This window comes from Gigantopelta aegis, chromosome 12 (genome assembly GCF_016097555.1).
Source record: "Gigantopelta aegis isolate Gae_Host chromosome 12, Gae_host_genome, whole genome shotgun sequence".
Taxonomy (NCBI): Eukaryota; Metazoa; Mollusca; class Gastropoda; order Neomphalida; family Peltospiridae; genus Gigantopelta; species Gigantopelta aegis.
Window position 1 is genome coordinate 5,916,695 of NC_054710.1, and position 10,693 is coordinate 5,927,387.

The following is a 10,693-nucleotide window of genomic DNA, read 5'->3' on the forward strand; positions in this document are numbered from 1 at the left end:
TGGTCGAAGAACATAAAGGTTGGTAATTTGCATAGTGCTTGGTAGGGGGCGCTGTTAGTGCACTGTATAAGGATGTGGCAATGTGTTTTTATCACCCCGCCTGCTACCGACCTTGGTGGGGCTGCTGGTGTCCCCTTGCACCTGCCAGTGCAGGCGGTCCCTCCTCTCCCCCCCCCCCCCCCCCCCCGCCCCATTTTCCTGTCCTGGATGGTACGAAATGGGCATAAACTATGGTACGAAATGACTTTGGTACGAAATGACTAGTACCCGTTTAAAAACTAGGGTATGTCCCTTTAAGATAGACGATTCTTCAGACGGTCGTTGGGAGACTGTGAAGCAATACGTTTCCCGTGATTTGGCGTCGGATTCGGACGATGATAGGCGCATTACACGGGCCGAAAATAAAGCTGTTCGGAAGAGTAAAGCAAAGTTTTTACGATCTTTACGTGTAACAGCCGTATTGAAAATCACGTAGTTTTAATAATCTTCCTTCAGTTTCTTGTGATGTTGACATTCTTGTAGTGTCGGGGCGGGACGTAGCCCAGTGGTAAAGCGCTCGCTTGATGCGCGGTCGGTATAGGATCGATACCCGTCGGTGGGCCCATTGGGCTATTTCTCGTTCCAGCCAGTGCACCACGACTGGTATATCAAAGGCCGTGGTACGTGCTATCCTGTCTGTGTGATGGTGCATATAAAAGGTACCTTGCTGCTAATCGAAAAGAGTATCCCATGAAGTGGCAACAACGGGTTTTCTCTGCCAATATCTGTATGGTCCTTAACCATGTGTCCGACGGTATATAACCGTAAATAAAAAATGTGCTGAATGCGTCGTTAAATAAACCATGGTATAATATCCGCCCGCCCCCCCCCCCCCCCCTTATTATTTTAGTTAGGGGTAAGGGTTAGGGTTAGGGTTAGAGTCAGGGTTAGGGTTAGGGTTAGTTAGGGTTAGGGGTTAGGGTTAGGGTTAGGGAAGGGGGGACCGGGCGGATATTTTTCTGTTTACACAAACCTGTAGTAGTTAGTCCGTTATCTGTTGCTGTTCAGGTTTGTGGCAAAAAAAAAGGCTCATTTGGGACTTGAGTTTGGTTAATAAGTATATTGGGACATCATATGTTAAATATGAAGACTGGCGGACTGCTCTTATGTACATAAATAAGGGTGATTGGTTAGTGAAGTTTGATATTCACTCTGCTTATGACCATATGGATATTTATGAAAGGCATACTCAGTTTCTAGGTTTTGCGTGGGGAGAAAATATTTCAAAAACGTGTTATAAATTTCTTGTTTTGCCTTTTGGTTTGAGCACGGTCCCATATGTGTTTACTAAAGTTATAGTCCAGTCAATTTAAGCATTGACCCAGGAAAAAAATGCAAAAGAATTTATTTTGGTTTTAACCATTAAAGAAAAGAAAGAAATGTTTTATTTAACGACGCACTCAACACATTTTATTTACGGTTATATGGCGTCAGACATATGGTTAAGGACCACACAGATTTTGAGAGGAAACCCGCTGTCGCCATTACATGGGCTACTCTTCCGATTGGCAGCAAGGGATCTTTTATTTGCGCTTCCCACAGGCAGGATAGCACAAACCATGGCCTTTGTTGAACCAGTTATGGATCACTGGTCGGTGCAAGTGGTTTACACCTACCCATTGAGCCTTGCGGAGCACTCACTCAGGGTTTGGAGTCGGTATCTGGATTAAAAATCCCATGCCTCGACTGGGTTCCGAACCCAGTACCTACCAGCCTGTAGACCGATGGCCTGCCACGACGCCACCGAGGCCGGTCCTAACCATTAAAGACGTTGTCCCTTAAACTCGTATCAACAATGTAGAAAAATGTAAGTAGGGGAACATTGTTTATTTTTTAAGTAAAAGTTGGGATAACAGCAATGTGGAACAAGCCTAGAACAGTGCGCCAGACAAGCAAAGGGAGCAAACTCGTGATACTGACCGTCATCTGCCACGTCATATTTTGACAGCTGAGAACGATGATTGTCACTAATTAAATATGCAGAATATGGTGAGGATTTGAAATGTGTGCAGCGAGATTCCATGGTACTGACATACAATATGTAGAACAAGCAGTTTGTGTCCAATATTTAGCTGATAATGCAGACCACAACACCAACACTCTGGATGGGTTAAACACATTCCACGGCATGGGGATCATAGCAGCTGTTACTCCAGGAATCAAATGTCAGAAACCAGTCCCAAGATACCTTACAACCAGTAAAGATGTTATTGACACTGTAAGGATAAAAGTGCATTTCTTTAAAAGCCTCTACGAGTAGTATGTTGCCTCTGACTTATGCTGAAATAGAGAACATCAACTATGATGACCCAACTAGAAATATGGATGTATTGTAGAAGGTTTTATGTTGCCTCTGACTTATGCTGAAATAGAGAACATCAGCTATGATGACCCAACTAGAAATTTGGATGTATTGTAGAAGGTTTTATGTTGCCTCTGACTTATGCTGAAATAGAGAACATCAACTATAATGACCCAACTAGAAATATGGATGTATTGTAGAAGGTTTTATGTTGCCTCTGACTTATGCTGAAATAGAGAACATCAACTATGATGACCCAACTAGAAATTTGGATGTATTGTAGAAGGTTTTATGGCCTCTCCGATCCCCAAGGTCGGGATGGTCAGGTATGTAAAAGTAAAGTTTGTTGTATTTAACGACGCCACTAGAGCACATTGATTTTTCATCTTATCATTGGCTATTGGACGTCAAGCATATGGTCATTCTGACACTGTTTTTTAGAGGAAACCCGCTGTCGCCACATAGGCTACTCTTTTACGACAGGCATCAAGGAATCTTTTATTTGTGCTTCCCACAGGTAGGTTAGCACAAATCATGGCCTTTGGATCACTGGTCGGTGCAAGTGGTTTACACCTACCCATTGAGCCTTGCGGAGCACTCACTCAGGGTTTGGAGTCGGTATCTGGATTAACAATCCCATGCCTCGACTGGGATCCGAACCCAGTACCTACCAGCCTGTAGACCGATGGCCTAACCACGACGCCACCGAGGCCGGTGGGTCAGTTATGATGCATACAGTCACACAAGGCTCTTATCCAGGACAATTATCCATCACGTACTTGCCTATGGTAGATATGAGTGCCACTGACATGACCTGTATTTACTCCACACTAAACTCTGTTTGCACTGAGGCCAGACGTCATAAGGTGCAGCCTATCTTCACTTTTGATCAGCCATTTTGGTGGAAGGCTCAGATAATTATCGCCAGTGAATCACCAAAGAGTGATCTCCACTCCATTGTGCTTCGCCTAGGCGGATTTCATACACAAATGAGTTTTCTCGGCAGCATGGAACACAGCATGAGAGGGTCAGGGCTTCAAGAACTCCTTGAAACAGTGTATGCTCCAAACACTGTGACTCGCATGCTAAGTGGAAAGGCGCTAGTAAGAGAGAAGTTAGAGACCACTTTCTTGTTGCTGCAGCGCTCAATGCCTTACTAAAGTAGTGTCAGAAATAAAATAAAAATGAGTTTCGTCAATTATTTAATTGATATTAAACTGTAAATATTTTGTAAATACCTATTTAATGATACTCTACCTAATTTAGCATTTACTTGTTTGGGCTCTTATTGATGTACAAGGTGCTGTTTACTCTTGAAATTAAAATAAAGATGTCCGTAAACAGGAGATTTGTGACCTTTATTGGAACAGACTATAACACATTTTGATCGATATGTGTCAATTTCATTTACCCTGAAACAAACTTAATTTAAAACTGCAAGTTAACTGATTAGTTTGAATTGCTGCATAAATTATTAATTATGACCAGCATATTTAGTGAATATAAATTCAATATAAGTACATTAGAAATTTATACAATCTTGCAACCACTTAAAGGTGCTATATTAGAAGTTATATGTGAGCATCTGTTTGTGATAAACCGGCCTCGGTGGCGTCGTGGTAGGCCATCGATCTACAGGCTGGTAGGTACTGGGTTCGGATCCCAGTCGAGGCATGGGATTTTTAATCCAGATACCGACTCCAAACCCTGAGTGAGTGCTCCGCAAGGCTCAATGGGTAGATGTAAACCACTTGCACCGACCAGTGATCCATAACTGGTTCAACAAAGGCCATGGTTTGTGCTATCCTGCCTGTGGGAAGTGCAAATAAAAGATCCCTTGCTGCTAATCGGAAGAGTAGCCCATGTAGTGGCGACAGCGGGTTTCCTCTCAAAATCTGTGTGGTCCTTAACCATTTGTCTGACGCCATATAACCGTAAATAAAATGTGTTGAGTGCGTCGTTAAATAAAACATTTCTTTCTGTTTGTGATAAAGATTCTCCAATAAAAATGTATTTTCTACTAGTAGGTAAAATTATTTTCTATAATCATTTCTGGGCATATAGTTAAAGGTGTAGTCTTTAAAATTTAATAAAAACATGGTTTGCAATAGCTGTCATTATGCAACTTTGAGATAGCACCTTTAATACCGGTATAGTAGATTACAAACTCAAAATGGTTCTTGACAGTTTTGCTCAAAAGTTACTTATAAATGTCTACAATATTTTTGTTTTGGAGAGGAATAGCGGTAAACCATCGTCAGAAACAGTCCCTCACATATTGTAACAGCAATGAAATTGACATGTTGACCAAAATGTGTTATAGTCTGTTCCAATAAAGTGCACAAATCACCTGTTTACTGACATATTTCTTTTTATGTCAAGAGTAAACACCACCTTGTACATCAATGAGAGCCAAAACAAGTTAATGCTAAATTAGGTAGACTATCATTAAATAGATATTTACAAAATATTTACTTGTCTGTTTAATATGTAAGAAATAATCGACGAAAATAATTTGTATTCTATTTCCGACACCATGGTAGCAGATCATCAGACAGAACACGAGGGTTATCTCCCCTCAATTGGATGCATGCAGAAATGTTTGCTCTCCCTAAAGCCCAGTTCTCACTTGAACGATTTTTCGTACAACTGCGGTGCGACTAAAAGATTGTACAGCCGTGCGATTCCCGTACGAATTACCTAGGTCCCCCCCCCCCCCCCCCCCCGCGCAGTCTCACTTGTGCAACTGCCATGCGACTGCCTTTCAGCACCGGGATCGCATACGCTCGCATGAGATTTGCACAGGTTGCACGACAGTTGCACGGAAGTCTGATGGATGTCGCACGGGAGTCACAGGGGGTCCGCTGGGAGTCGCACATCTCAGCTCCCTTAAGACTCACGTACGACTCCCGTGCGACCTATCATACTGCCGTGCGACCTATCATACTGCCGTGCGACTGCTGTGCAACCTCTATGCGACCAATGCGAACTGTGCGAAACTAGAGACAGCCGTACGATAATTTTTAAAAATATGAAAAATGACGCACCGCCATGCGACATGTCCGAAATACACACGACACCCCTAGAACGTGTGCGAATCATCAACATACTGCCGTGCGACTCCCGCACGCCCTGTACGATTTGGTGGTCGCACGGAATTCGCGTAGAAAATCGTTCAAGTGAGAACGGGGTTTAAGAGGGGAAATGACCTTACCGACCCCAAAAATTACCGGCCGATTTCTCTTACGTCCAGCGTGTGCAAAACCATGGAGTGCATGTTTAACACTCGCCGTTCCCACTTTTTGGAATTAAACAAGTTATTTACAAATTTTCAGAGTGGGTTTAGAAAAAGCCACTCCACAACCGACCACTTTGTACGTTTGCAAACCGAAGTTAAAAATGCCTTTCGGAAGAAACACAAGGTGGCGGGTGTATTTGTGGATATTGAAAAGGCATACATGGTTTGGAGACATGGACTACTATAACATTACTACTATGTTTATAAAAGGGGTGTAAGAGGTTCAATGTTTAATTTTATCGATCGGTTTATAAATAATAGAATTTTAATGTTAATTATAAAGGATACTCTTCACCCTGTTTGGAACTGGACAATGGTATCCCCCAGGGGTCAGTGATTGGACCGACACTTTTTGGAATTTTTACAAACGATTTGGCACAAGCACTCACTGATAATGGTAAATCTAACGATTCACAATTAAGTATCGGTCTCTTTGCTGCCGATTTTGCCTGCTGGAGGGTTGGAAATACTTTTGATCTGGTTAAAAAAAAACCTCCAGTCGGATTTAAATGTATTACAAAATTGGTCAGAAAACTTGGGGGTTACCATTTCCCAATCGAAAACCTGTTGCATTTCTTTCTTGGGCCGTATCGGACAACCGGCACCTAAATTAGAACTGTTTTATAATAATAAATGAATCACACAAGTCAAATCAATTCGCTTTTTAGGAGTAACCTTCGATCAGAAACTCACCCTTGCGGTGTATATAGCCAGTGTAGTTGGCGATTGTAAATATTATTTAAATCTATTAAAAGTATTATCAGCTGTCCCATGGGGTAATGATAGGAAAGCTCTGCTCATGATTTTTGAGGCGTTCATAGTCTCAAGACTTCAATATGGGGCGCAGGCCTTTGGCTGTGCCAGTGACACCTAGCTTAAAAAACTTGAGAGCGTGTACAACAGGGCACTATGTATTATTATTAGGGCCTCCGTGTGCACGCCCCATGATAGTGTGTTGGCTTGGCTTAGACGTATCAATCAGGGACTGAAATATTTATTTAAAGCTAAAAATCTAGTTGGAGATAATCCATTAAAAAATCTCATTTCCTTCTACACTCAGTCAGTCAGGGACTCTAATATATCCATTTATTCTTATTTAATGAGATTTGCAAATGATTTTGGGGTGGCGAATCTTTCTATAAGCGATTGTAGTGCTAGATTCAAACACCCATGGACTCTCATACCCCCATAAGTAATTGTTTATGTTAAAAATGAACTATCTAAAATAGACCTACCAGTTTTTAAAAACACTTTCTTTACGATCATTATTGGGGAAAGGTATCAAAATTATCTACAAATTTTCACTGACGGCTCTAAAGACCCCATAACTGGTAGGACGGGTATGGCCTTCGCCGTCAAAGAATTAAATGGATATAGTCATTTCAGAGACAGACTGACTGATAATGTTTCTGTCTACACCACGGAGCTATTGGCTATACAATACGCCCTGGTGTGGATACTAAATAACTGCAAAAAAATAGACGACCAAAATAAATTTATTATTCTTTCTGACAGCCTTAGTGCTTTTAACGTTATTGACGGCTCCCACAGTGTCAGGCCTGAAATTATCAAAATATAATTAGTTTCTATAATAAAATAATTCAAAGCGGAGTTGATGTCGTCTTCGAGTGGGTACCAGCACATGTGGGCATATACGGAAAAGAGACAGCCGACCAATATGCTAAAAGAGCCTTATTGGATGATAAAGTTAAAATAAATAGCAAATATAATTATAAAGAAATAAATTCAATTATCGTGTCATGCATTGACCGCCTGTGGCAAACAGACTGGAACCACAGGACGAGAGCATGGCGCGCAAATATTAAACCAAAGGTGTCCACACTGGGCCCGACTTCATGTAATATAAAAGCCACTAAAGTAATAGCAAGATTAAGAATGGGTGTTTCTGTAGGACTTAATCAAATACAATTTAAAAGAAGAAAAGTAAACAGCCCGAATTGCACCCATTGTAACATGGTAGAAGATGTAAGTCATTACTTATTCTTCTGCGATAAATATAAAAACAATAGAATTAAATTAATTAAAATTTTTGATAAACATAATATTCCATTTACTCCAAATAATTTATTAAATCCAAATAAACAATTAAAACCTACTAGAGACAGATTGCTAAATGGCCTACGTGTTGGAGACAAATAAAAAATATTTAAATTCAATTTAAGGTATTTATAAATATTCATTTATTATTAATTTACTATTAAGTTAATGATTAATGTAAATTAATAATTTTATATTAAATTTTATATTAGTTGTTGCCGTAGCCGTAGTTCCATTGCGCAATTACCGATAGGGGCGGCGTTGTGCGGTGGCTGCGATTGCGGCAATATTAAATTAATAGTAATAATAATAGTAATAATATTTCTTTTCAGCCAATTACTCGCCTCGGCGGCCTGACTACCACTGTGTTAAATAATATAATATATTATGTTGATCAATTTAATTAATTAAATTACAGTATTTCATTTAGTAAAATAGTATAATATTATAATTAATTAATTTGTTAATTTTTTTTCATTTTTTTAATATATTTTTAGGTTTGTGTTATGTTATGTGTTGTCGTATGCTAGTGTGTGTATGTTTATTGCTAGGTTGTTGGGTTTTATTTTGTGTGGGGAGGGCTTATCAGGCAGTAATCAGCCCCCCCCCCCCCCCCTTCCGGAGGTTGTATGTTATATACATATATAATATATATATATATGTTTTTTTCAATTTGGTTATGTGTATATATGTTATATGTTTGTTGTATGTAAGTGTGTGAGTGTAAGTGTATTGCTCGGTATTGGGGAGTGGGGATGGGGGGGGGGGGCCGCGTATCTGGCAGTAATCCCCTCCGCCTTCCGGAAAATTGCATGTTATTAATATATGTGTCTTTTCATTTTGGTTTGGTATTTTATCCACATTTTAATAATTTTATATTTTTCATTATAAAATACTAATGTAATTTAACAGGGCAGGTGTCTGGTCTGTGCCTTTAGTAGTGGCTTGGTTAATATTACCTCGTCTACTGCACTAGGTTTTATAGATTAAAGTGATGGCAGCGTCTTCTGAATGACTTAAAACGTGTTATTTTAGAGGACAACTGAGAGGTCGCCTGTTTCTTCGTGGATCGGCCGGGTACATCTCTCTCCTTCCGGTGGGCTCGACTGCATAACATCTGATCACCTTCCTCTTTCCCAATAATTAACCATCGCTGGATCTTTTGTGTCACTCTCCCAGTGGCACCAACGATGAAATTCATAACCTTTGGCGTCACTCTCCTTGTGACGCCGGATTAGGAAGTTCTACTAACTTCTTAAACAACCACTAGGCTGCCAGGATTGGACTGAACTGCGGTTGGACAGGGTGGGGGTGGGGTGGGGGATGGGATGCCGGGAGTTAGGGCATTCTTTGGGGTCATAGGCGTAGGCGGTTTGGCCTTAGGTTTTGTGTAGGACCAGACTTCCCTCCCTCCCGACCCTCACCTGGTCACACCAATGTTTAGAATATGATGGGCAGTCCCTTTTCAGAAATATATTATTATTATTATTATTATTATTATTATTTTGTATACTTCTGCCAACTTTATAGCCTTTCCTCCTAACCTCCCATGGGCTTAATGAGTATTGTTCAATAATTGTTATTAATTTTAGACCAGCCTATCGAAATTTGCGCCGAAATTATATTATAATATTATTAATAATTTATATATGTTAAGAATGTTAATATTTTTCTTTGAGGGCGCAGCCAAAATTTGTTAATCCCAATTTTCCCCTTTTTATACTTTTGGTGTTAATATTCAAAATTTCAAAATTGACAGTATTTCTTAGGTTATCCCTGTCCCGAGTCAGATCCCCGATCCTATCGGAGCCCGGACTCGGGATAGGCTTGTTCGAAACCCTAGTGGTATATGGACACGTTAACTCAGTTACTAAGCTAAGCTTTGTTTATATAGTCAAGAACAAACATTGTTTATATACCATTTGTATTTCTTGCTCTTTGGGCAGTGGCTAGGGTCAATTGGGTGATTTATTGTTTCTTCATTGCCCTAGTATATCAACCATGTATCCCTGGCCATGGATGCCTGCTGGTTATCCGCAGTGTCATGTCCCCTCGTTGGACTCCGTGGTGGGTTGGGGCATGGTTGATGAATCAGCTGACCTTTAAATATGGCTAAAATCATGTCATTACCTTTTGATGGGGCCCTTAAACGGGTCCACACCGAGAATTCAGTCTCTTCATCTATGTCTTTGGACATTAAAAAGTAAAAGGTAATTTATGTTAAAACCTGGCCAAGGTTCCTTGTTATAGGATCTAATGACGAGGCCTTGCAGAAATTATCTCCAGTTGCAATTGGGAAATGATTGCAAGGTTTAGATGGTGAGTTTAAAACCATTAACAAATTGTGAAATGGCTCTGTGTTGGTGGTATACGCTACTAAGAGTCATTCCAAAAATCTTCTGAAATCCAAACTCTTATGTAACATACCAATTGATGTTACATCCCATTCCTCCCTGAATTAATCAAAGGGAGTGATTAGGTCTAGAGACTTGGAGGGAGTAAGTGAGGATGATATTTGTGCAAATCTCGCCTCACAAGGTGTTGTGTTTGTTAAACGGACCAGTATTCGTCGGAATAATAACTTGTTCTGATGAATACTTAGATCTTGAACTTCAACTTGCTGAATCTTCCAAACTCAGTAAAGGCAGGGTATTTAAATATACATGTTGTACCTTACATACCCAACCCCTTGATATGTTACAAATGTCAAACATTTGGTTATAGGCAAAATAATTATCGTTGCAGATTTTCATGTACTCGTCGTGGTCAATTTGATCATGACAGCACGACATGTCAAAATGCTATGGCGTGTACCAACTGCAAGGGCCAGCATTTAGCTTACTCGTCAAAGGTGGAACGTGGAAAAGCAAGTACAACAGGTAAAAGCAGAAAAACACTTGTCCTTCTTATGAGGCAAATAAAACTGTAGAGACTTCAACACCTGTGGTGGCAGGTAAATCTCATGCCACGGCAGTTATGATTTCTACAGCCAGTGT